Raw genomic sequence first — 25,457 nt, 5'->3', positions numbered from 1 at the left:
AGCTTTTGCTCTTGCTCCTGGTTATTATTGAACCTAACGGGGCTTAACTGGGGGCGACTGGAGATTCAGAAAAGACACAGGATAGATAGAAAGTGGGATCAGGTGTGTTGGGCACTCCGGTGGAGACACCCAACTCACATTGCTTCTTTTCTCTGTCTTTATTCTTTAAGTCCTTACTCCTTGAAGTTCTTTAAAACCTTGCTTAAAACTTTTCCTTAGACTTGCTCTGCCCCATGTTTTCTTTTAGCTTATCTTTAGCTTAATCACTCTTAAAGTCTTTCGCTCCCAGGCTTGCATTGTCCCATCTCTCTTTAGCTTTCTTAAAGCCTGGGTGCTCAGACTTGCAAACAACTGCGCCTTCTCGATCCTTAGACTTGCACTATAAAGTTCTTTCTTTGGCTTTTCTTTAGCTTAGCTTTTCTAAGGCCTGTGTATAAAGTTCTTTCTTTAGCTTAGCTTTTCTAAGGCCTGTGGTAAAGTTCTCGGTGCAACTTTCTATCAACCCCTCTTTAGCCATTCTTTCCCCTTCAGCAATTTCCCTTTAGCAATTTATTCCCTTCCAAAAGCATCCCACACCAAAAACCCAGGCCAAAGCAAAAGGCAAAAGCCCCAAGCAAAAGCTAAAGGTATAAAGACCAAACCAAAAAAGCTCCTCTTCCTCCTTCAGCGGTCTTTTATAAACAGCAGTAAACAGGGTGGAGCAGAAGCGCTCAGGGAGGGGCGTGACATTGTAACAGGAGAAACCTGTGTTCCTGCTTCTCTGAATGAAAACAACTTAGAAACAGCTGTTCTGCTTCAGGGGCTGCACCAATCTAGGAAAAGCAGGTGAGCTGCATCTCGCCTTGCTTGTGTCCAGCTCTTACAGGCTTTCTATAATCTGCTCTCCACACCCCAAGAAATGTGCTGAGGGAAAAGAAACTGTTATTTGCTCTAATCTTGTTTATCTTTGAGGACTAGGTGCTTGAAGGATCAAGTTTCTTTTCAGGACCCAGACCAAATGGACCTAACATGGATGCCAGAGTGACCCAGACATCCTTTACCTGTATTTAATGCCATCTGCAGGCATGACACACATACACACACACACACACACACACACCCCAATGTGCAACAGTTGACAATTGCCATAAAGGACCAAAAGTTAACTACCTTCCTTACCCTACTCACAGTAGCTCAGCACCTGAACTGTGTACTTACATGGCCTGTCCATGGACAAAGCAAGGGAAAGGAAAAGGACCATCAATATCACTGTCAGATCTGCCATATGGGGTCCTCTGGCAAGCCACAGACACACCATGCTACAAAACAGAAGAGGATGGGAGTCAGACTTCTTTGGCTCAAAGAATAAAAACTGATGAAATGAAAATAAGCCTCACTGAATGAAAACTCTGACCCTTCCTCATCCACATCCAAAATAATGAGAAGCAAGATATTCATTGCTTTGATGCTGGGTTGGGTAATCAGAGTGTGGGAAAACCAATCAGCATCAGCCTTGACTAGCATCATCAGTTGACAGTCAGAATTTCTATAAGAAAGTGCTCTGCTGAAGCTTAGAATTCCCCTCTATAAGTCATTGTTTGAATTTAGTATTTTCAAAGTTTGGTCCTGTTGCATCTGAAACCCTTTGACTGTGCCACCATGGTGAGTCATCTCTGTGCTGGCCAGTGATGCATTCATAAGTATCAGCAGTGTAGGAGCATTTGCCTCTAACTTGAACACAGTGCTCTTTGGACAGCTGCATATGGCATGGTGTTAGGAATAAAGGGGTGGGGGGAAGACAACTGCAAGTCAGGACAATTTTAGTCTTGTCCTCATTCTTCCACAACTTGGTAGTGTACACTGGGAGAAATTACTGCACTTTTCACAGTTGAATGAAGGTATTATAATCTTTAGGAATTTCAATTGTGGAGAATGCTGAGCTTCTGTGGACACCACAAAGACCAGAATCCCTGGCCACTGATGATATGACTGAATTAGAGCTGTTGATCGGGGAGTGGAATCTGTGCTTCTTTGTTGTTAGGGATACCTCTGATAAGCTAAAAGAAACTCAAAGGTCATCAGTCAGTTAACTGAATAAAAGTTTGTCTCCTGTTTCAAGTTTGTCTCCTGATGCTATCACTGATTTCAATGGTCCCTCCAGAATACACACAGGCAATGGACTGAAAGGAGGCCATCCATGTGGGACAAGAGTCTTAAAAGTAACTTTGCACAGTGCTTAACCTAATAACATGGGAAAGCCACTGTCTGAATCACAGTATGCAGAGGCTAAGACATCTGTAAAGTACTCAAACTCAGCCTTTGACACATCTCTGCCTTAAAACCATTAATGTATTGTCAGGAATATTTTTCAATCCCTTAATCCTGATTTCCATTATGATTCTCTTATTTCATTGAGGAAGTGTCCATCAAATATTCTTTCACCTGCCTTGCCTAATGATTGACATAAGAACAGACTGCTACAGAATACAGCATAGAATGTTCAGGAAATAGAAAAGCATAGAAAACTATGAATTAAATCATTTAATATAATCATAGAATTTCAAATATATAATTCTACTTTTAGATAATTATCACATAATATGTTTATATATGTAACCTTGCAGATTCAAAATATACTTAATGAGACAATTATGTATAAAAATTCTGCATAAGTTTATAATCCATCACAGTTCTGATAAGCAATCATTGTTTACATACCTTAATATTTCAGGAGGCACAACAGTCACCATGCTATGATAAATGTCCCTAAAATTTATTTAGTGGTTTTTGAGAATTATATTTTTTAATCAGGAATGCCTTCATGCCTTTTTACAATAAGGTTTTTATTGCTTACTTCAGCTCAGTATGCTAAGTACCATTTGTATACCTACTGATTCAGAGTATATAATGATAGGTAAGGATACTAGGTTAGAATATGGCAGATTTTTTATTTTTAAAAATTTTTTTGGTGGTACTAGGGTTTGAACTCAGAGGTACTCACACTTGCTAGGCAGGAAATTTACATGAGCCACACTACCAGCCCTAATGCTACATTCTTGATTGAAATAAGTTTTGTGATTCCAAATTCCACAAGCTCTTGCTCAATTTCTCAATATAACAATGATACTAATATTAAAATTATCGTATCACTTTATTCCATTGAGTACAAGGCAGCATTTTAAATAATTTTGTGCAACTGCAGAGTAGCAATTACCTTCTTCAAAATTTCCCTCATGCCTTTGTTACCCTCCTTTGGAAATGACCAGATTTGCATTTAACCTATGCAGTGACACCCATGTCCATCTAGTTATGGATAACAGTGACCCCAAAATTCCTAATTTCAAACTATGGCTCTTGATGACTATTTCAGATTTCTAAGCATCATATAGTGCGATTTGATCACCTTGTCTCTTACCAGAGAGGGTCAGAGATCTGGAGCCTGCAGGTCCTTAATCTGTCAGATAAAAAGATTCAGAGGCAACTGTATAGGGGAGAAATCTTGAATTCCCAGGGATTCAAGATTTATCACACCAGTTAATCAGTAGGATAAGAAGATGTACATAATCATAGATTTTCTCTGGATGGGACAGAACAGAGAGGGGATTCCAAAGTGTGGATTCCAAAGGGTGCTAGCACAAAAGGCTCTGGCTATTATCATTTGGTAGAATTGGAAGAAAAGATTCAAGGTAGAGGGCCTGGCAGAACCTCCAGTATAAGAGCGAATCTCATCAGCTGGGCAAGGTGGCTTATACAGTAGCTGAATATGAGTAGAAGACACAGGAGAATAGGATGCTTTTATCTGATTTAACAGCCATCAGAATAGTAAGATGTTTATCGGACTAAAAACAATTTTGAAGGCTTCCCTTTTGCCTTCCTGGGTGGTTGTTGACCAGATCCTACTTCCCTTGCTAAGACTTTCTCAATCTCAGTGTAGATTAAAAATGGTATCTAACTTTACTTTGAAGTATATTTCTATTAATGTGTAAAGTTCACCTTTTTGGAAGAATCACTACTGTATCAGAACCTGAGAAGAAACTATATCCCTAGACCCCAATGATAATTTAGAAATATTAACAGTTATGCAGTCACAACCAGCAAATAGATAAATACAAAATCATAGCTTATTTAGAAACTGATTGTGAAATGTGACAATCTCAGAAAGCAAAGAGGAGTATCATAGGATAAAAGTGATGGCACAGGAAAGCAATGCATTTCAACCTCATGCTGAAATACAATTGAAGTGATCATCTGCAAAACTACTTCATATAAATGTGACTTCCAACTTACAAATCAGACAAATTTTTTGAAGAATGGGATAATCACTATGAATAAATTCTATAGGTTGTGTGTACTTATGAGTAACAATGATATGGGTTGTTTTAAATATTATGATCTCCCACTCTTCTTCAATATTAATTCAATATAGGACAGCTCAGGTAAAAGAGTGTGGCAGAGGCCAGCAAACAGTCAATCCTATGAATTTTTTCTGGGCTGAAAGTCTGGTGAAAGTGAGAAGAGAGAAGCCAACCTCTCAATTTCTGCTCAGGGAGAGATGTCAAATGAGAGCTGACTCCTGAGGGAAAGGCAGCTGGATTGGTTTCTCAAAGAAAATAGTTACCAGTACAGTCATTCCACATTCAGTGCTTTTTAATTTTTTTAAATTTCAGTATTGGAATTGATCCCAGAATCTGGGATCAATCTAGCAAGCACACTACCATTTGAGGTACATATGCCCAGCCCATATTCTTATTTTGTTTTCAAGATAGGGTGTCACTTAATTTGCCCAGGCTACCCAGGGAACTTGTGATCTTCACATCTTTGCCTCCCTAGTAGCTGGGATTGCAGGTATGTACCACTACACCCAGCATGGTTCTCTGAATTTTTTCAAATTACTTAAAAAATTTGAAATTAATTTATAAATCTGGTTATTGTTCATTGGTTATTTAATTAACAAACAGCCATAGCATATTTTTATGGAGTACAGTGATAGTTGATAGATACATACAATATGGAACACCAAAACAAACTAATTGATGTATCCATCAACTCACATACTTAATTGCAGTGGTGAGAACACTTGAAATTTACTCTCTGTGATATAGAAATATCCACTGGTCAATATGCTGTCATTGAGATCTCAAAAATGTATTTTACATATCAAATTAAACACTGTCTCCTGTGACCAATATCTTTCTGCCTTTCTCTTGATGCATGAGACCACAGGTTGATTACCATGGGAAATAAATCACAGCACTTAGACACAGCAGGTGAACAGAGAAGCACACGTTTTCTTGAACCACAGGCAGGTTCAAATCTGAGGCATTTCTTATGGCTTTACTCCTATCAATAGAGAATGAGAGTCTCTTATAGTAAGGCTGCATGTCTGCAAGCCATGTTTGGAAAATGGGCATTTGTAGCAATCAGCAAGCCACAGTTAGCCTAGAATGTCTGCCATGTTTCCAAGTGGACTCAGGATATTTTCAGAATTTTTCATAAAGTAACCAGCACTAATGTGGAAATCAAAGTGAGAAGCAGCTTACTAGTCTCTTCATCAAAGCAAAAAATGGATACACAAAATGGATAGATAGCACAATTTCTTCTTTCTGTGGAAGGTATATGTCCTCTACAGAAGATTGTGCTATTTAAAGGCCGTGTTAGAATTCAGCAGACTTGCTGAGCACTGGTGGCTATGCCTATAATCCTAGCTACTCAGGAGGCAGAGATCAGGAGGATCGGAGTTCAAAACCAGTCCTGAAATAGATCAGGAGACCCTATCTCAAAAAAGAAAACATCCATCACAGAAAAAGGGCTGGTGAAGTGGCTCAAGTGGTTAAGAATGCCTGCCTAGCAAGTATGAGGCCCTGAGTTCAAACCCCAGTGCCATCTAAATAAAAGAATTCAGTAGGCTTCCCTGATTCCTTCTCAGTAAGCTCTCAGTGACATTCTCCATGGGGAATTTGAGGAAAGCCATTTGTACAGCATGGCACTGAGTCAGAAGACAGGACTTCCCTTTCTTCCTAGTGCCATTCTGTAACTCAATTTGCCTGGGTGTTATAATCCTGTAGCAGTGTACTTTTACTTTAGAACCAGAACATTTTTCATGGAGGATTCAAAGACAAAGGAGCTAGAACTCTCTTTGACCTGTCCATTAATATTGTAGAGGAAGAATTTCTTTTTATTTCTCTTTGATTTAGATCTTGTATCAATTATACTGTGGCAAAGTATGTACTTATATATCTAGTACAAGAAAAGTTCAGATTATTTTTCAAACTGCTATGTTGATATTCCACTAGTACACTGCCCAGTCATTCTAGGTGTATGGACAGTTGAGAATTTGATCAACCTATTCAAATGATGTCCTTTTTATAATCTTTCCTGCAAAGTGAACTCCAAGAGAGTTGTTCACACTCTACAAAATAAAAATATATCACCTGAAATGGCAGCTGGTATCCTTTTAACCTCCCAGGGAAGCTGACATGCTGTGAAAAAGAAAGGGATGACCTATGAAGTTCCAGGATCATTGGAGAGGTCAGTGGCCTGCTAAATAAAGCAGCCCTCGATGCACCTTGAAGCCCAGCTGTTGTGGATGATAAAGAGTTATAGTGAAGCAGGCTAGAAAATAGGATTAGATTGGGACTCTTAAACATATATGACTTAGCAAATTGCATTTCAGATTGAACATTTTTCCTCTCTTTCTGAACCTTTCATTCAATTGCAAGGGAGCCTTTTCAATTGCAAATATGCACAGTGATCCATCACCCTAGCCCAGGGACTGCTCAACTCCCTCCCCACTTACCAATTATTGATGATCTGGAATTGTCTGTGTTTTTCCACTCCTACAGGTTATCGGGGTTTTAAACACCTTGAAACAGACAGAACTCTCTCTGCTTCTGTCTTTTCCCTTCCACCTGATCCACCTTGTGAGATGAGACCACCATTGCTTCTTGTGATGCATTCTCTTTACCTTTAATATTACCTCCTTTACTACATCCACTTGTTTGGATGCTTCCATGTCAGACACAAAGAATTTGGAAATCTTCTGATCAGAGACAACATAAGAGGACAACAACAGAAAACTAAACTTAATTATACAAGACTTCTTGCTATTCTCAACAGAAACAATCTTCATTGCAATATTTGGGCCAGATTTTTTAATTTCCCTAATATTTCATGCCACAGTCCCAAATAAGACAATTCATTTCTTCATTTGAGAGAATAAGGGCAGAGTAAATTTGCAACACTGGGATCTAGCAGAATGGACATCAATATCTGCTTATCAAATTCCAATAGGAAAATCTGCAATGCAAGAATTATACATAAAATAGCTTAAAATATTCCTAACACAAATTATTAATTTCCTTAAAAATAGGAACTGTCTCAGACAGTAGAGAAATTGCATTCAAATGATATTATTCCAATAAACTGAACTAATTGTTTCTTTTTGATTTGACTTAATTCGAAACTGACCCTTCAGATGGAAGACAAGAGCAGAACCATCCACTTTCAACTAATTCACATCTCTTTCTTTGAAACCCAGACAACTACTTTATAGCAGTGTATGAGGGAAGTCTATGGAGTTTAGATCCAGACACTGTCTAGCAGTTATAGTTGTGCGATGTTTTAGACAAGGGCCCAAAAAAAGCTTTAATTTATTTTCCTAGTTTGTTTCAAACATGTTTAAATTGATGTAATTTAGTTCTGAACTTTTAGGCATGTGTTGTCAATTTTGATGATTCTTAAAAATTACTTTAATTGACAAGTAAAAATCATATATATATATGTTAATTTGACCTAATTAATACATGAATTATCTCACATGCTTTTCATACATAAATGAAAAATAGTTTTTGTAGTATGATGCTATCCTTCCTTTATATTTTCTCTTTTCCATATCTTATATGAAGCATATAATGTTTTATTCCATGTTTATTTGACAAAAAGGTAGGAAAGTATCATGATACAAGGTGACTTCAGATGCATAGGAGGTAGTACAGGTTGAATGTAAAGGATGCCAGGAAAGAATGAAGAGAAGGTACAAAAGTCTCTACTGGGGCTGAGTAGTACAGCATGGGAACCATTGCAGTGGACACACTCTATAGAGTCACTGGTCTAAGAGGGAGCCAGGTCCTGAGAACTCACTGTCACTGTGGAAGAATGAGAACCACGCAGGAAGTGTTTTCAGGGCATGGAGAGACAAGAACAGAGGTTCTTCCTTCAGAGCTGTTACCTTCACTTCAACTCAGGAGTCCTGCAGAAAACAGGGAACAGTGGTGTTTGCAGATCTAACTCTAAACATGACTTTTTTTTTTTTTTCCCTCTTGAGGTCTTCCATGATAGCACTGCAATAAAAGGAGAAAAAAACCTCTCAAGTCCCCAGGAGCCAATGCTACTTCAGAGCATAGATTTTTATTAAGTGCAGAGAAGGACTGTAGTTAGGGATAGAGTACTTGCCTTACATGGACAGGCCCTCAGTTTGATTGGCTGGACCATAAGAACACAAAGCGCAAAAAACAAAATGAAAGAAACAAATTTCAGAGTCAAATGTTCAGTGGGATTTTCAGCCTTATCAGAAATTTGGATCCAAAGCCTTTCCCAATATCTCTTCCTCATTTCCCTCATTTTGGAGGGAAAGCAAATCTTTCTTCTGAGAACAGTGATTCCCAATAACAAAATGACTTCTTTGTTCACACAAGTGTTTGCAAAACAGACAAAAATCACCTTCAGGAAAAATTCCTGGGTTAGAAGGAACAGCTGATGAAACCTATCTTTTGTTTACAGATGCTTAGGGAAAATAGACATCTGTGATACAATTACTCAAATTTATTAAACTAATTGGGCTTGGTATCTCAGGGCACAATTGATAATGTCAAAATAGCGTAACAGCAAGAAGTTTTGGATGTACTAGAACAGAGGGGAACACTTATTCTAAGGCAAATTTAAACCTGATAAATTCTCAAACTTATATAAGCTATGTCAATTAAGGAAATTTTGTCTCTGGTAATCCCCAATTTATCTGTTCCTAAAACATAAGATACAATTAAAGGAGGGTTGACACAGCAAATGTTTAACAAGCCAGCATGCACAGAGATGAGAGAAGTTTATCATTGTAATTAAACTTCTCAATTCTGTGGGTGATCAATATAGGTTAAGATCAAAGTAGCATCAAGGGCAGAGGATATCACAGGAGGTTTTTAAAGTACCACTCAACTAAAGTTCAGTCCTTTCTTTACTGAAGAATAAGCCAGACCCTAAACTTCAGCTAGGCCTGGGGCTGAGAATTTCACACAAATAAACCAAGGGTTGAGAATTTTGCATAGGTAATATCTTTAATTCAATAGACAAAGACTCAGGACCATAGCCTGCATCCTAGAGAGTAAATGGATCTAGGACAAGGAATTCCTCAATAAAATTCCAGTCCCAAAAGCTGCTACTGTGGTTCTCACTCTAGAAATTGATCTGCTTTCAGTCTATTGAAACTGTACTCTTCTCCTAATAAATTTTACTATCATTTCCACTATATTTTTGTGCCTTTTCTGAATTATTCTTTCTCTGATGCAAAGACAAAGGTAGACATCAATGCTAAACTTTCCTATAGACCCCCTAGGCTGACTTGAACCTTATAAATATGCCTTATACCAAGGGCTTGGCTTGCTTCTTATTCATGTTTCCACATCTCCAGTCTGTTGTTTTGTTTTATTTGTTTTTTGGTGGCACTGGTGTTTGAATTCAGGGCCTCACACTTGCTAGGCAGGCATTATACCTCTTAAGCCACTCTCCAGTGTACTGGGAAGTGCTTTGTTTATCTGCTTCTCTGCTTGCTAAATAAAATGTTTATACACTTCATATCTAATTAGAATTATATTTAAATTCTCTTCTGTGATGATGTTGAGGCAGGTTAAAAAGGGAAAGAAAATTAAAACATTGAGACTTAGGTGTCATGTGACCTTTCCTAGTGGTAGAGCTCTTTTCTTTTCTGTTTGCAGTACTGGGGTTTGAACTCAGGGCATACACCTTGAGCCATTCCACCAGCCCTTTTTTGTGATGGTTTTTTTTGAGATAGGGTCTCTTGAATTATTTGCCTGGGCTGACTTCAAATTGTGATCCTCCTGATCTCTGCCTCCTGAGAGTCACCTAAAGTCACCTAAACATTACAGGCATGAGCCACCAGTACTCCAGCTAGCACTTTTTTCAATTGCAAATCCTTTACTTAAAACATAAATATTGATCACTTCCCATGCATGTAATTAAAGTACTTAAGACTTAGCTTAAGTGCATGTACAGAGTAACTGCCAATCACCCAACCCAACCTAAAGAAACCGCCCAGATCCTTAGAAAATTTAGATATTAAAAACTCTAAGAAATGTCACAGGTGCCTCACAGGTAACAACCTAATCCCCTCCCCACCCCACCCCCATCAGACTCGCACATGCAAATTGGCCTGATACTTTACCTCAATGAATTGTTTAGGCAAACAACACAGGACACTTTTATTTCTGGGATGGTTTCAATTAAGAAGAGCATATGCCAAGGGCAGTGTGTGACTAGCCTCCTCACCGTGTTTCTAGCCATCTATACCTCTCCATTCTTTCTTTCCCTGAACCTTCAATCCAACCACAGACAACTAAATTTCTCTTCCACTTAGTTACCGCTAAGGTCACCAAGAGTCCTTGATGCCACCTCCTACCACCCTTATCCCTCCTCTCCTAGGGGCCTCCAATACTCACACACACCTGCATTCTCCTCAGGATCATTATCATCTCAGAGATACACCCCTTCCAACACACACACACAACGCACACACACAGGTCCCTCCTTCTCTCCCTGGCCATGCATACCCTGTGCTCACCTCTCCTCTGCACAGTGAAGATCTCACCAGTCCTGTATCTATATTTATAGTACATGTCCACATTGGCCTGCTTCTGTTCCAGGATGTTCTTCTGGAAGTTCTAGGACTTGGTCTCTGGCCACCACAGCTTGATCACTGCCTTGTACTCTCCCACTTCACTGTTGAAGATCAGGAACTCCTCCTGGTTATAGATGTGTCTCTCTAGGAACCGCACCCTCTCTGTCCCATTGGAGAAATGACACTCATGCTTAACATCCTCAAAGAAGTGTGCAGGACCAGGAACTGTTATTGGCTCTACTCGTGTTTATCTTTGAAAACAGGGTACCTGAAGGATCAAGATCTTTGGAAGCCCAAACTTGCTGAACCTAAGATGGCTGACAGAGTGACCCAGACCATCCTCTACCTTCACATAACGTCACTGTACGCATGACACAAAGAGCAGTGCATGACACTAACAATGGCCATGAAGGACCCATAAAAGGAGAGAAGAGGATTGGTGCTCAAATGCAGGGAAAACTCCACCTTTTCCCAGAAAGACTGACAATTTCCCCCTTTATTAGCCTGTCTCTCCCCCTATTCCTTTCATCCTGTATCTGTAATTCTCAGCCCTCAAAGGATGCTACAGAGGAATTGCGATTGTATTGTCCACTTCCCCTATTGGTTCCACAATTGCAAAAGGGAAAAAATGACCCAGTTTGGGATCAAAAATTGGTTATAGACAATCCTGTCATATACCAATCAGAAGAGACTGACAGGGACACCCATAATCTGGTCACCTCCCCAAAAATCAGCACCCCATGGTTTCATCTTTCATCTCAAGAGGCAGAGGAAGCCCATGGGACTGAGGCACTCCTCTGATCCATTGCCATTAGGAACCCACAGCCTCCGGGGACCAACAAGTAGGAACTGGACAAAGATTTGCCCCACACCACTGCCTGAACCAACTCTAGGGAAAAGACCCCACTCCTGACTCTCATGGCGACAGCTCTTTACCCTTTCCTTAAACAGGACTCATCTGGAACAGTTTGTGAAATCTCCTTTAGTTTTGACCCTGACACAGGCCTATGCTGCCATTAGTAATCCAAAGAGGGAAAAGCAATACCTGGTCCCAATTCTGGAGTTTAAATTAGTGAAACAGCATTATTGGCCAGTGGAACATAAACTGCATGGTGGGTCTAGGCAGTGCAATGCAAGATACAAAACTTCCCTGGGAGAGAACATGATACTGGGGACAGTTAGAGCAGAGGGGAAGATGACTAAAGATGACAAGATGAGAATAGGGGATCACCTAGCTAGCAGCCCTGAACAATGAGCATTTACCATGGAGCCAGAGGTAAGCGCAGCCTCCTCAGAGTTTCCTCAGAGACATGGCTGAGACACTGCAAGGACACTAGAAAGTCCTTAAAGGGAAACCTGGGGTCTGCTGCTTCACCAATGTGGATCTTACCTAACAACTTGTTACAATAACTATAGTTATCCTGATGTATCTATGATTTGGAGTTCATCCCCCTCAGAGATGTTGGATATGGTTATGTATTTGCTTAGGGCTAGCTTAATATGAGCCACATGTATGTTTGAAGTTTTACTGTATTGCTGAAGTTTTTCTTAAGAATATGTACTAAATGTCATTCTATGTTTATTCTACTATTACATTTATAATTTTGTTATTATGAAAATCTATAAAATTCTATTTGTCTTTAACAAAAACTTCATTTATAAATTTGTTATTATAAAAATCTATAGAATACTATTTTTTGTCTTTATGCTCCCAAGGGAAATAATCCTTTCTTCCTGCATAGGTGTTCACAGATTGAGATAGAGAAATTTTGGCAAATTTAATTATAGGGTTTTGCCTTTATCCCACTGAAAACATTACAGGATTATTTCAGAAAGGAACTATTAGTTTTCTAAAATCCAGAATGCCAATTTCCAAAGCACTTTGAGTTTCACAAATTGAGCTGTGTATCTGTGCATCGTTTGCTATATCACTGATGACAGTGTAGAGAACGGTTGTGATAAATTAAGAAGGCAAAACTGGGAGAAAGTTGATGGATTTAGAGGCTACTGAGATGATGACAGCTGGCAGTAGGCAGTGGCACTGAGAGCTATTTGAGACAGCATGTGTGGATGGAGGGGGAGGGTGTATTAGCCTGCACAGAAGTAAGCATGCATCATGGCAGGCATTGTCCCTAATGCTTCATACGCATTGCTTCCTCCAACCATCAACACAACTCAGTGAAGTAGAGACTATCCTCCTCATTTTACATTTAAATTAAATTAAAGAGGGCCTAAATCACTTGCCCACAGTCACATGGTACATGACAGGTCAAGCAAGCCTGAGAAATCGGGAAATCTGACTACAGTGTCCTAGCATTTAACCATTACATATACTCCATATAAAAGTTTTTGGACATATTTAATATACTTTTTTACCTTGTGTCATACCTACCCTGAAAGTCTCCATCTGATTTATTGATTAAGAGTGAAATAAAAATCCCTTAAACCAGACTATTCCCAATCATTTTAATTTCTCTGCAGCTTTTAAGAAACGTATGGTTTGGCTGTTTGAAAAAAATGTGGGAGGGAGAATGGAAATGTAGTGGAGGGGGTGAACGTCAAAGTTCACTGTACACATGTATGGAATTATCTCAATGAAACATTATATTAATGAATGTTATTTCAAAAATACTGTAAAACTATTTTTTTTTCATTTTTCTTTTATTATTCATATGTGCATACAAGGCTTGGTTTATTTCTCCCCCCCTGCTAAAAAGAATGATATGGTTAGGATAAGTGTGCCCAGTAGTCCCTGTACCAGTTATGAACCTATTGGAAGGTGGTGGAATATATCAGAGGTAGGGTCTAGTGTGAGGAAGAAGTTAGGTCACTGTTGTGTGCCCTTAAACTGGAACCCAATCTCTCTATCTCTCTCTCTCTCTCTCTCTGTCTCTCTCTCTGCATTTCTCTCAACCTCCTGGATGCCATAGGGTGAGTAGTTTTCCCCACAAAACACCCCATCTTAACATACTCCCTCACCACAACCCCCAAAGCAATGGGACCAACTGATCATGGACTGACACATGAGCCAGGACAAACCTCTCTGCATCATAGCTCGTTTATCTCAGGTAATTTTTCAAGTGATGGAGGGTGACTAACAAATGTTATTAACCATCCCATCAGGTAAAATTCCAGTACCTTTTTGAATTGCTTAGTTGTGCTTATCTCATGTTGTGTCCTCAGCACACTTTGTCATCTCGTGTCCTTCACACAATAATTTAGTTAATACATAAATTCTATGTAGAAACTCTACCAATTTTATTCAACATATTTATGCCTGATTTTCAAGCCTTTCATTTTCCTTTCTCTTGAATATGTCGTTATAAAAACAGATACAGATATTCTAAAACACGTAATTCTGAAACACATAATACTGGAACTGATATACTGATACAGAATGGAGAGGCGTTCCACTCTGATTTGTGTGTAATCTTGGTTCTGACACTGTGTGACACTAGGCAAGTGGCTTAAATGATACGAGTTTTAGATTTCATAATATAGATGCTTTTGAATGCTTCAGAAATGATAGAATGGTTACTATAAAGGCATGTTAACATGTGATGCTGTGTGGTTACATAAATGCTTTGAGTTTTATATTCCATAGGTGTATATACTTGTGAATGCTTCAGAAGTGACAGCACAGTTATTGGAATGCCATGCCAAAATGCACAGGCCTGTGCAATGTGACAGTGCTCCACACTGATAAGCTGGTTTGTTTTGCTCATCACTGCATTCTCATCAGTAGGGTAAAAACTGGTGTATTCTGAGTTACTGAGCTGTAATGACTGTGTGGAGAATAAATTTTTGCATGACTTAGGGTACAGGGCCTTCCCTTCAGAAGTTCTGACCATCTCTGTCTGCTTCTCACATTTTTAACTTGTTTTCAGGCTCCCTAATGTATTATTTTAGTTTAAGTGGCCTCATGGTTCCACAGTACAGTCCTTCCCTTTGGTGAATCACTCTAGTCATCTCTACTCCAGCCTTCACTTCCTCACTTTCACTCTTCAAACAGTCCAACCCGGTTTTAGTCCTGGATATTCCACTGACTACAAAGGTCAAATCCTCAGAACCTGGTGCTCACTTCTCTGTCGTGTCTTCTTTCCTCAACTCTGGTATCTCACTTCCAATAGCCATATCCTCCTCCTTGGGAAAAGGTCATTTCCTTGACTTCCATGAGTCACATAACCTTGGTTTTCCTCCAATATCACTGGTCATGCTTCACAGTCTCCTTTGCTGGCCTTGTCCCTGTTTTTGTTCTCTTCATACAGTCTTTATCCTTGAGTAACCTCTTTGGTGTTTCTGTAAAATTTAGCACAATACTTTTCCAGTGATGCCAACAAATATCCTTACAACCCTAGCCTCTATTCTCTTATATTCAAGTGACTGCTTTAGTGTTCCACATAAATGTACAAAAATCATCTTAGACTTAAACAAAACCTGTATTTTCATGTCTCCCTTGGTCTTCTCCGTATCCCTAAATACCACACCATTTACCTATAGACTTAAGACATAATCCTTAGGGTAAAGCTTGATATTCTGACCCAACATACATTTAATCCATTAATAGCTTATACAAAAACCTGCCCCAAACTCTCTAGCTTTATCACTGACTCTACCATAACTGCACTACTTGAAGCAACAGCTCGTCTTCCTTACAGATCTGTGTTCCTGCATGGTCTGCCTGCTTCCACATAGCACCTGTAATTCTGTTTGCAATTGAATATAAATTGTCAGTTCTTATAATTCTTCACAACATCACATATCTGTTTAAATCAGCTATTCCTTACCTTGGTTCTCAGGGCCTACAAGGATAGGGGTACTGAATTTCTTTAACCCTACCTTATCTTATGCCACCCCACCCACACCTGCCTCATTATAATTCAGCCATTTTAGTCTTCTTCATGTCCCTAAAGCAGTACACATCTTGCTACACACCAGCCTATCCCTATTCTCTCTCAATTGATACTTTTCCCTTGGGTTCTCACCAGGCTGTCTTCTCAATATTCAGCTCTCATGTAAACTCACCTGTTCAGAGAAAGTAGCTTGGTGCTTGAACAGTGGCATCTACTTCCCTGTGTTCCACCACTCTGATGTCCTTGCTTCAGAGAACTGACTGCTCTCTCTTTGTTTTCTTTTTATTTGGTTTTTGTCTTTCTTCCTCATTGTTAGGTGAGTTCCATGGGAATAGAGGCCAATTTTATCTTATGCACTAAAATCATCAGAGTGTAGGACAGATCCCAGAGAACAACACTTGCTCAGAAAATATCTATGACCTAAAGGAAACAACTAGGGATCATTGCGGAGATCTTTGAAAGGAAGTGGGGTTCTAGTTCCACACATTTTTGTTTGAATGGCATATAGCATGTCTCCCTTTTGCTGTGAGAAATTTAGACAAACTTACTTTTAATCTTTCTTCTAATTATAAGTATTCACAGAAAAGGAAACTGTGATTGTAAGGAACAGGAATAATAGGTTTGGTGGCCCATGCCTACAATCCCTGCAATTGGGAGGCTGAGGCAAGAGGGCTGTGTGTCCCAGGAAGCGGGAAATTTTTGTTGTTTCATGGAGCTCTTCCATTGCTGAGTACCTGAGCAGAGTCCAGGTATTTTCAATCATGGTAATACATGCATAAGGAAAGAATAAGGAGCAGGTGAAGGTAAAGGAAGCCAGATATGGCTAATTGAAGAAAAGAGAGGGCATGATGAAGGCTGATAAAATCTGACATAAATCTGTAGGACAATGAGTACACTTGGATTTCAGCACTATGACATGTTATCAACATGCACATCCTCTTTGTATCTCTACTCGTGTATAATTTGACACACAAGAAATTCCAAATATTAAACTCTTTTGGACTTATAAAGTGGAATTTTATATAATATACCCTCTATAACTTGCTTATCTTCTTGAAGTCTCTGACAATGTAGAAAAAAGTGATAGTATAGAAAGATTCAAGTAGATTCATAGAGTATTATGCTTTCAAAAATTTTTATCATATGCCTTTAGTACTTTAAGGCACCAAAGCATAACCCCATAGATACTCATTATGCATGAGATCATCTAAATATTAAGGGTCTGTACTTCAGCCACAGGATGCTTTCCACAGGAGGCTACTGGAGCACTCACCCTATCTTACATTAGAACATGAACACACAAATACGGGCTGCATAAACATTAAGGCTGAGGAAAAAAGAGATAGGACAACAGAGGACACATCTAAGTATTCTAAGCACATTACAGAAGTACCAGCATCAAAGGATTTGGGGTATTGTAGGCGAGACCCTTCTAATTCCTTTTGACTCCTCATATCGTTTTTCTGGAGTAACACTGCACAAAAAAGTGAAGGGATACATGGGGAATTATTGTAACATTTTTCTAAGGCCTCTCAAAAACCTCATGGATGCTTGTAATATTGGAGCAGTTTCATTGGAGGGGAACTGAGAATAATGGCCTATATACAGTCCCAATGTGCACTTCTCATAGAGAGGATACACATTCATAATCTCTTATTTTGTGGAAAGACATTAAGATCCAAAGGATAAATGTATGTATCCACAATGTTGAAAGGATGCAGCCTAGGAATGAAGACAAAATTAACACACTTCATTCCTCCACTCACAGTAGCTCAGTACCTTACTTGTGACTTACATGAAGTGTCCCTGGACAAAGCCAATGGAGGGCAAAGGACCATCAGAATCTCTGTCAGATCCCCATGCAGAGGCCTCTGGCAAGCCACAGACATACAATGCTGGAGAACAGGCAAGAATGGGAGCCAGAAAAGAAAACAAGCCTCACTGACCCTTCTCTACCCACATCCAAAATAATGAGAACCAAGGTATTCATTTTTTTGGTGCTGAATTGGGTAAGCTCAGTGTGGGAAACCAATCAGCATCAGCAGTGAGTAGCATCATCAGTTGACAGTCAGAATTTCAGTATGAAAGTAATCTGCTGAAACTTAGAATTACCCTCTTTAAGTCATTGCTCAAATTTAGTATTTTAAAATTTGATTCACTTGTTTCTGAAACACTTTAACTGGTCTACCATGGTGAGTCATCTCTGTGCTGGTCAGTGATGCATTCACAAGTTCCAGGATTGTAGGAGCACTGGCCTGTCCCTTGAAGACAGTGCTCTTTAAACAGCTGCATATGGTGTGGTGTTTAGGAATAAAGAGTGGGGAGAGAAGATAAATGCTAGTTAGGATAACTTTAGTTTTGTCCTCACTATTCATTACTTGGTAGTATAGATTGGGGAAATTACTTTACTTTTCACAGTTGAATGAAGGTACTGCAATCTTTAGGAATTTCTGTTGTGGAGAACGGTGAGCTTCTGTGGACACCACAAAGACCAGAATTCCCAGCCACCAATGATGTGACTGAATTAGAACTGTTGATCGGGGAGTAGAACCTGTACTTCTTTGTTGTTAGGGACACTTCTGATAAGCTAAAAGAAACTCAGTTTGTCAGTGTACCAGTAGGAGATTTTCTTGGTTTTTTGAGGGTATTTTTTGTGTGTGTGCATGTGGCACTAGGGTTTGAACTCAGGGCCTCATGCTTGCTAGGCAGGTACTCTATCACTTGAGCCACTCTGCCAGCAGCAGTCAGTTAACAGTGTAGAATGTTCAGGAAATAGAAAAGCATAGAGAACTATGAATTAAATTATTTAATTTAATTTCAAATATATAATTCTACTTTTAGACAATTATCCTGATTTTGTTTGTTTGTTTTTTGGCAGCACTGGGATTTGAATTTGGGGCCTCACACTTGCTAAGCAGGTGCTCTTACAATTTGAACCAGCCTGAGACAATTATCACACAATATGTTGACATATGTGCAGTCTTTCAGGAGTCTAGTAAGATTTCCAAATTAGAAAAAAGGAACCAGTTAATAAAAAATGGTTTGAGCCATGGTTAATTTGTAATCACAAAAGGAAATGTTTTGAATTCCATGGAAGATGACAGAATGACTACTGGAAATTTTTTCTTCAAATCACAAATTACTTTGAATAAAAAACTATGGTTCACAATCCAGTTCTTTTTTTGCATTTATTTTCTATACTGCAACTTCTTTCATATTTTTACAGTCATCACTAAGTTGTTTTCTATTTTCTTAAAGAATTTCCCATCACTAGATCCATTCCTTTTGATTCTTGCAAGTACAAAGCTGAATTTAGAAAGTTGCTAAAGTTTACCTGTCAGATCAACCTAAGATTGATGTTGGCTGCTGTACCACAGTCTCCAGTTCAGACAACTGCTCGATGGGCATAACTGGAGAACAACAAAATGGCAAGATGCAATATAACCAGTCTGAAGGCTTCCCCTGATCACAGACTTTCATCTACTGTGAGATAAGGCAAACTGCAAAACAATACATTTTGAAACTTTGACACCTGGCCTGCTGCCTTCCACAACTCACCACCATACTCCTAGTGGCAGGAGACTGGCTTGAGGACAGGAAGGCAGTGCAATGAGAATGGCTTCAACCACCACTCTTAGTTATTGCTGGTCTTCTTTTCTTCCACACACCATATCATCACTTGCTCCTAGCTTCCTTGTTTGGCTGCAAAATTTAAAAATACCAAAGACAAAATTACATTTTGCTTTGAGTGACTGCTTACAAGTGTATCAAAATGTGTTTACAAAGACCAGCACTGGACAGGAGCACAAAATACTAATTGATGTGATAGGACTGTGAGTAAGTGTTCTTTCTTCCTTTTTATTTTAGTAATGCAATGAATAAGAAAGAAGAGAAATATCCTCCATTACCAAATAGTAAAGTTCTGAAATAAACTAATACTTCTCTTTCATTACTCAACAAATATTATTGAATATCTGCTTTGTGGAGAGAGGAGACTCAAATGAAATTTCAAAATATTCACAAAATTGCTGCATTTAAATTCTTTTACCTACTAAATATTAAGGAACATAACCAATCTCTAGAACCAGTTACAAAAATGTCCTTTGAAAGAGAATGTTAGAGAGTAAAAAATATTGAAACATCCCATCTACATATGAATATAAATATAAAGTAATGCTCTGTAAGCTGTTGAATAATAGGGAAGCAGGTGAAAAGAGGAAGAGTAAGTATTCTGGGGAGGGTTAATCTAATTAAAGCTGGATATATACATGTCTGAAATGCCAAGACAAACCCCTTTGGACTGTCACTATATACTTTTTAAAAATGAAGACCAAGAGTGTAAAATCAGGTCTTTTCTGGGGGTGGATACCAGTGAGAGAGGAAAGGGCATTAGGAAAGGTGGATGTATTTTTGCAGTCATGTATTAAAATAGGATAATGAAACCTGTTGAAATTGTACAAAGAAGTGGAGAAGGGGGTGAATATAATTAAGATATATTGTAGGCACATGTGCAAATATCACAATGTACCCCCTCTACAAGTATTATATGCTGATAATAAAAATAACCTGTTGGACATAAAGGGTAATAAGTGTTCACATCTCATAATGGAGATTTCAGTACCCCAAGTTCATCAGTAGATAGATCTTCTAGACAAACTACTAACTTCAGAGGTAGAAAAGAATAATAAAATATAAATATAAAAATAAGGCTTGACAAATTTCAGTAAATCATACTTTAAAACTTCTATATATCTTAATGGTAAATGATAAAATCAGAAAAAGACGCAAGTTATGTTTGAAAAACTGAGATCCAAAATGCAGAGCAAACCCTTACAAATCAGTAAAAATTACATTATATGTGTATAGATTGATATACATATGTAGATATAGATATACTCAAACACACATATACACCATGGAGTATTATTCAGCCATAAAGGAAAATGAAATATGTCATTTGCAGCAAAATGAATGGAACGGAAGATCATCATGTTGAGTGAGATAAGCCAAATATGACGTTTTTATCTTATTTGTGGAAACGACATAAAATGCTGATGATAATAATAATGGGACATGTATGTATATGTGGGATTGTCCTGGGGAATCAGAGGGATAAGGAAGAAGGAAAGGGAAGGACACTGAGGTGTAAAGAGCAGATATATATATATATATATATATATATATATATATATATACATATATATATGAAGAAAGCATAATGAAACCAAACAGAAGTGTTAGGTAAGGAAATATAACAGAGAGTATAAGCTTGTCCAAAGTATACCATATGCACATATGGAATTATGACAATGACACCCCCTTGTACTATTTATATATAGTAATTTAGAAATACAATTAATTTTTTTAATTTATTAGCATATGAAATATTTTAATCTTTTAAAAATCTTTTAAAAGAGCTGGAGGTGTGGCTCAAGTAATAAAGCGACTACTTAGAAAGCATGAGATCCTGAATTCCAATTTCAGTGCTGCCAAAAAAAATCTAATATTCATGGCCTGGAGGAGTGGCTAAAGTGTACCTGCCTAGCAAGTATGAGACCCTGAGTTCAAACACCATTAGTGAAAAAAAGATCTAATATTCACATTTTGAATGAAACATACCTATGTGTTATTTTGCTTTTTGGTTGGGTTTGTTGGTTGAGTGCAGCTAGAGGCTTAAACCAAAATGTATTGAAATGTATCATCACTTTCCTATACTTGCAGACTCGTTGTAATATTAAGTCCCTTTCCAAATTCCTGGTTTTCTCTTTGCAGCAAAGCCTTCATTTTATTAGCAGCATTTAAGAAAGTCTGTTTCCACCAATTCCATTTTTAACATATCCAACGCAGAGGAATAATGATTTCCCACAGGTTCTGTTGCAGTTGGAGCGAGAATTGAGTAGACCCAATAGTAGCCCTGAATCACACCAGAAGATTTAAGATACTCACCTCCCTGACACTTTTTCTCCGTGCCACACCTCTCACCCCCAGTGCAGTAAGATTTCATTTATAATTGGGATTTTTAAACCAGAAAATCATGGGCAATTCAAATTAACATAAAAAGTTTACTCAAGTTGTACCAATAAGCAGCATTTTATTGAATGACTGAAAGAATAAAGAGGAGGCACATTAGCACTGTCAGCTTTTCAAAGCATAATAGTCTTAGTGTGCATGTGAAGAAATTACACTTCTGTTTTGTTGTTAAAAATGTCTGCTGAACAATCAGAGAAACCCTTACTGCTCTTTTCCCCCCTTTGCTCTTTCTCTAAGCCATCTTTCATAGGCTTAACCATAGAAACCTTTGGAATACCCATGGCACGATACAGGAGTCTAGACATTCTAAAGGTGATCTGGCTGAAGAAGACACCCATCAGTACATGTAGCTCAAAATTTGGGAACTGAACTTAAACAGGAGGAATTTAGAGAAGTCTACCCATATTTTAAAATTACAATGAGGCTCAAGTTAATTAAAAAATCATCCCATTATTAACCAGTGAAGTAGTACTAATAATGAGAAGTACTTTCTAACAATGAGAACCATTAGAAATGTGAAGTCTTCCAGTCCTAACTATATGAAAAATACAAAAGTGTGACAAGACTCCATACTAAAAATGGTTTCTGCATCTCAGCCAGACACATAGCAGTCAATTGGTTCATTTTCCTTCTATGAACCAAGTCAAATACTAAATTTTTTGCCTTATCAGCATTTTCTTCAATGTTCTTACAGATATTAATTGTGGGATCATTCACCTTGACCATGGTGTTTGCACTTACATTTCACAAGCCACGTGACTTGAGACTCTTAGAAACAAACTTTCTGAGCTACCGTCTTGGCAAACACTGGAGGGTGGACTAAGGGAACCTGGAGTTGTCCTTTCTGTGAAATACAGCATAGCTATCTTTGTTAAGTATTTAAACTCTGCAACAAGTTGTAAAATTCTAGATGGGTTCTAGAATGTTCACACAGGCCATATGCTGGCAGAAGTTTGTGGCATGCAGGAATATTTGGCACACTTCTGGCAGATGTTACTGTTATAACATCAATGAAGTTGGAATGAAAAATGCCTGAGTTCTCCATAAAGTTTCTAACCAAAAAGTGTTGGAAATTGCTACTGTGCAAATTTTCCCAAAAAGGAAGTCAGAGAACATTGCAGAATCTAGTCTGCTCTTGCTAATTCAGAAACTTTTGAGATTAAGAGCTCCCTGGAGAAAAAGGGAGTTCATTTTTGCCAATGTGACTGCTAGCTAGAAAATAACACCTGGTCCTGGAACAAGTTTCCACAAACTTGGCCACCTACTTAGCTCTTCAAAAAATGTCTGCCAGACCTAGAGCAATTTGCTATCTTGTGTCATTAGTTGCTATAGACATGTGTTCTATTAGGACCTCTACAGACTTCAGTCCATCCCATAATCCCACAGAGCTATTTAACCTTTGCTGGTTGGTCTTTGCCCATCACAATCTCCCTCTCAGTGCCAGGCCCCATGTTCTGCCAGTGTTAATCCTCAGCAGCTGACCCAGGGAATGAGAGTGGACACTTGCCCTTACTCACTTAAGCAGAACTTGTCTATTTTTGGAATGTGAGGTCTTCTTTATATTGATACCTCTTTGAAGACTTTAAAAGCAAGATTTTATCCAGGTGTGGTAGTTCAAGCTTTAATTTGAGGTAGTCAGAAGGCAGAAATGGGGAGGATTGAGGTTCAAGGACAATCTCCATAAAAAGTTATCAAGACCCCACTATACATTGATTATCCATGGGGATGGTGGCACCTGCCTGTGATCCCAGCTATGTAGGAGGCGGTAGGTAGGAATGTTTGGGTCGTAGACTGGCCCCAATCAAGCATGTGAGACCCTACTTAAAAAATAAAGTAAAAAGGTATGGGAACACACTCAAGTGGTCAAGTGGGATTAGAATTCAAGGATCTTAATTCTAACACTGGGACTGAAAAAATAAAGGATAATAAATAGGAACTTAAAAAACTAAATTCTCCCAAAACTAATGAACCAATAAAGAAATGGGCAAGTGAACTAAACAGAACTTTCTCAAAAGAAGAAATTAAAATGCCCAAAAAACACATGAAAAAATGCTCACCATCTCTAGCAATAAAGGAAATGCAAATTAAAACCACACTAAGATTCCACCTCACCCCTGTTAGAATAGCCATCATTAGCAACACCAACAACAGGTGTTGGCAAGGATGCAGGGAAAAAGGAACCCTCTTACACTACTGGTGGGAATGTAAACTAGTACAACCACTCTGGAAAAAAATTTGGAGGCTACTTAAAAAGCTAAACATTGATCTACCATTTGATCCAGCAATACAACTCTTGGGGATATTCACAATAGCCAAGTTATGGAAACAGCCAAGATGCCCCCCTACTGATGAATGGATCAAGAAAATTTGGTATCTATACACAATGGAATTTTATGCAGCCATGAAGAAAAATGAAATGTTATCATTTGCTGGTAGATAGATGGAATTAGAGAACATCATTCTGAGTGAAGTTAGCCTGGTCCAAAAGACCAAAAATCGTATGTTCTCTCTCATATGCGGACATTAGATCAAGGGCAAACACAACAAGGGGATTGGACTTTGATCACATGATAAAGTGAGAACACACAAGGAAGGTATAAGGATAGGTAAGACACCCAAAAAACTAGATAGCGTTTGTTGCCCTCAATGCAGAGAAAATAAAGCAGACACTTTAAAGCAACAGAGGCCAATAGGAGAAGGGGACCAGGAACTAGAGAAAAGGTTAGATCAAGAAAAATTAACCTAGAAGGTAACACACATGCACAGGAAATCAATGCCATGTCAACTCCCTGTATAGCTATCCTTATCTCAACTAGCAAAAACCCTTGTTCCTTCCTATTATTGCTTATACTCTCTCTTCAACAAAATTAGAGATAAGGGCAGAATAGTTTCTGCCTGGTAGCTAGGGGTTGGGGGGGTGAGGGAGGGAGCAGGGGGCGGGGGAGGGAGAGGGCAGGGGAAAGAAGGGAGAAATGACCCAAACAATGTATGCACATATAAATAAAATAAAAATTTTTTAAAAAGTAAGATTTTTTTTCCCATTCACTTATTTAGTTTAGTTTCATTTTTTCTTGCTCAAATAGTGACAGCCATTGTCTTTGTAACTTTCTTCTATGTCTTTTCTTTTTGGTGGTACTGGTGTTTGAACTCATGGCTCACACTTGCCAGGTAGGTACCCTAACCGTGGCTGGTTTTAAATCCTATGCAACTCATGGGAAGGTGATTCCTAGTCACCAGTAATCAATGAATAGAAAGGGTATGGGTGGTCCCTGGGCTAAGGTGGCACTGGTTTGAATTGTCCCTGAACCAGGTTGTAAATAACATATACATAATTGCATTTGAAAAGAAGGCTCAGAGAAAGACAAGAATGTTTAACTTGAAATACAATGAATGTTAAGTCAGATATATTTTAAGAGTCCCAAACTTTTCCTATCTTAGTTTGCCTCAACTTCTCCGTGAGAGACAAAATCCAAAAAAAAATCTTTTTGGGGTTGCTGAGGGACTGGTGTTCTCTTCTTCTTAATGTGCTTCAGCCATCAAGGGGCAGAAGACCCTACCTACAAGGAGAAATTTTCTCTCCTACTTCTCTGCCTTAGGGGTCATTTGGACACCAGGTGACTCCCATTGTCCAAATTTTGTCCAGCACAATCAAGGTTGCTCATAGAGATCTCATTCATCTGCAGAGATTGATA

The 25,457-nt window shown here is 38.5% G+C and overlaps 1 protein-coding gene and 1 pseudogene across 8 annotated transcripts in view; both read right to left on the bottom strand.

Moving 5' to 3' along the window:
• LOC109674665 (H-2 class II histocompatibility antigen, E-D beta chain-like) overlaps positions 1-6,763 on the bottom strand; it is a 47,037-nt gene extending 40,274 nt beyond the window's left edge. For all 8 annotated transcript variants that reach the window (XM_074082471.1, XM_074082477.1, XM_074082475.1 and 5 more), the window contains exon 1: positions 1,198-6,763. The gene's annotated coding sequence lies outside the window, so the exon portion shown is untranslated. The remainder of the gene's footprint in view (positions 1-1,197) is intronic.
• Positions 6,764-18,831: 12,068 nt separating this feature from the next.
• LOC109674661 (H-2 class II histocompatibility antigen, E-S beta chain-like) overlaps positions 18,832-25,457 on the bottom strand; it is a 37,182-nt pseudogene continuing 30,556 nt past the window's right edge.

The sequence above is a fragment of the Castor canadensis genome, chromosome 8 (assembly GCF_047511655.1).
Source record: "Castor canadensis chromosome 8, mCasCan1.hap1v2, whole genome shotgun sequence".
In the NCBI taxonomy this organism is placed as follows: domain Eukaryota; kingdom Metazoa; phylum Chordata; class Mammalia; order Rodentia; family Castoridae; genus Castor; species Castor canadensis.
Note: the sequence above shows the minus strand (reverse complement) of the source record. Positions and strands in the feature narration are given on the sequence as shown.